Source organism: Choloepus didactylus, chromosome 4 (assembly GCF_015220235.1).
Source record: "Choloepus didactylus isolate mChoDid1 chromosome 4, mChoDid1.pri, whole genome shotgun sequence".
In the NCBI taxonomy this organism is placed as follows: domain Eukaryota; kingdom Metazoa; phylum Chordata; class Mammalia; order Pilosa; family Megalonychidae; genus Choloepus; species Choloepus didactylus.
The window spans coordinates 55,802,466-55,805,198 of record NC_051310.1 but is presented as its reverse complement, the minus strand read 5'-3'; the positions used below and the strand labels follow the sequence as shown (position 1 = coordinate 55,805,198).

At 35.7% G+C, this 2,733-nt stretch overlaps 1 long non-coding RNA gene across 1 annotated transcript; it reads right to left on the bottom strand.

Moving 5' to 3' along the window:
- Positions 1–801: 801 nt before the first annotated feature.
- Positions 802–2,415, bottom strand: LOC119532534. Its single transcript, XR_005216566.1, has 3 exons — positions 2,293–2,415; positions 1,075–1,187; positions 802–966 (listed from the first exon to the last, which is right to left on the bottom strand). It is a non-coding gene; the product is annotated as an uncharacterized LOC119532534 (long non-coding RNA).
- Between the last annotated feature and the right edge of the window lie 318 nt (positions 2,416–2,733).

Below are 2,733 nucleotides of genomic sequence, written 5' to 3'. Positions count from 1 at the left end.
CAAAAATGTGTGGAGAGTCCTCCATTCAATTTATCAGATTCACTAATTCTATCCAGGAGAGTTTGTGGAGGTCCTGATAAAATGTTTTGAGAAATAAATTTGATTATTTGCTTATTTTTCAAGATCAAAAGAATATGCTATTGACAGCAACCCTGCTGGTGATTAGAGTCACAGGTAGAGATATCTTTGTACATCCAGTGCCTGGCACCTAACACAAGCAGGCAGCTTCCCTAGCCCCAGGCTGGTGACTAAATTTTACTGTTAGAGCTTCATTCCTTTTGCATGTATTTACCCACATTTTTCAACTCGGAGAAATCTCAGAGTCTTTTCTGCAAGCACATGCTAAAGCATCTGTTTAAAAACAGAAGACAGAGGAGCATACAGAGAGCAGCTCACCAGGAAGAGAAAAGGGCACAAAAGAGGGACTGTGCCAAAAACAAACTTCACCCTCTTCACCACACCCTAACGTTAGCTCTGAGAAAATGCTCATCTTAAATAACAAGGAAGGAGGAAGTGAATATTTATGGTATATCTACTTCACACAGGCACTTTACTAGGTACTTTATACATTAATAAAAATAGCAACATTAGCCACCATTTATTAAATAATCACCACTTGCCATGCATTGTTACTTCTATTTCATTACATTTTCACGACAATGTTACAAGCATTTAGATAGTTATCTCCATTTTCCAGAGGAGGAAATGGAGGCTCAGAGAGGCTAAATAATTTGTCCAAGTTCATGCAGCTAGTTATTCTAATTCCAGCTGGAATTAGACGCTAGAGCTGCCTGACTCCAGTGGGTCTGTGGGCTTTCTTCTGTGCACCATGGTTCCTTTCCATAGGAAAATATGGGAAAGATGGCCATTTCCTTTTCATCTTCATATGCCCAGCACCTAGTCGAGGTCTCATTCATAATAGCTGCTCAGTAAATGTTTATAGAATGACTGAAAGTAGAGAGAAGACTGGAGAAAAATAGGCATGGAGCATTAATATATTGCAAACTGTGCAAGAGAGGGAAAGGAGAGAGGGGAAAGGGGGTGTCCTTCATAAAGCAGAGTGACACCACGTACCATGCGGCAGCATCCCTGGCCTGATTTCCATGGTCGGAAATAACGTCAACTGCAGCCACCCTCATTTTGTGGACCTGGTTGGGCTCTTCATACCTGCTGACGTCCATTAAAAGCTGTTTAGAAAAATAATTATGTTATTCGACTCTGTTGGCATTAAATATAAATCGTTGGTTTGGCTGCTAAAATATAACATTCAAGGTGTGCAGAGAGACTAGCAATCTTATTTTTTTTGTTTTTTTTTTTATTTTTTTAAGATGCTTTAACCGAAGACAGGAGAGCGCGGATGGGTTTCCATTGCAATTTGCCACAAGCACGCTGCTTTCTCTGCTGGCGGCGCTGTGCTGCCTCATGTCACAGAGCCATCACTCACGGATTAAGGCTGCAAGGGGTGCTCGGGTTTAATCTCATTTTTGAATGAATTAATATTAGTAGTTTTGATGAATTAATGGTATTAAATGTGCAAGGTTAGTATGAATTATGTCCACATACACTTACAACTAAATGTGCCTCATTCTTGTATAAGAAAGCTTATTCAATCAAGTCAGTGGAATCCTCCTCTCTCTTTTCTATTTTCTAAAATGCTTTCTTAGAAGCCTTAGAAAGAGGGGCCAACATACTGATAGACTAGGTGTTTTAATGATATAAATCTCTATTTCAGCTCATGCTGAAAAGGGCTCCATAATTGAGTCAGTCGCCAGAGAAAGAGATGACTTTGTGGTAACTTATTATGTCTTTGGAAATGTAATCTTAAGTATATGCCATCCAAGAAAACATTACCTGCTAGAAAGCTTCTAGCCTCCCTATCATTCCTTCTCCCTTCCAATAATTAAAAAAAAAAAAAAAAAAAAAAAAAATCAACATTAAGGTATACCCATTTTCTTGGTATTATAAAAATGAAAAAAAAGTTCGTTGCTTATGTATCTTTTTCAATTTGAATCCAATTTTCCCCCTAACCTAAACCTAAATGAAATGCATGTTATTAAAGCCCTACACCAAAAAAACTAAAATTCATTTCTGAGGTTGAAGTGTTTGATCAAGTGTGGGTAAGCCTGAATGATTTTTTTTTCCAAAAGGCTTTTTACTTGTTAATTTAAGGGATGTATAAAGTTGAATACTGTGAAATATACTTGTTTCTTTTTTACTTATAATTTCTTTTACTATAATTTTTTTCAAACAAACAGAACAGTTAAAAAAGTAGTATAGTGAACACTCATGTACCTTTCACTGAGGTTCAAATTGTAAATATTTTGCCATTTTCGCTTTATCTTCATATGTATGTATTTTTTTTTCTTTTCTGAATCATTTTTAAATGAATTGCAGGCATCATGAGCAGAGATTATATTATATTTAGTCTTGATTTTCAACATCTGTTGTTCTGAGTATACATAATAAAGGCCCTTTTTCACTTATGGTTTATGAAATCCTTTAAAAGATTAAAAAAAAAAACAAGGAATTATGTTACTATTGTTAGAAAGCAAAGATTCTCAATGTAGAGGAAAGAGATAAAATTTAAAAATCAAAGATGCTAAAACCCCTGAAATATTAACTTTGAATTGTAACCATACTTTTTTTTTCTTTCTTTCTTTAAAAATACACCTATACCCTAGCTCTGTCCAAGAAGCAATGAGAAATAATAACATGGTAGTGATGAGCACTGCT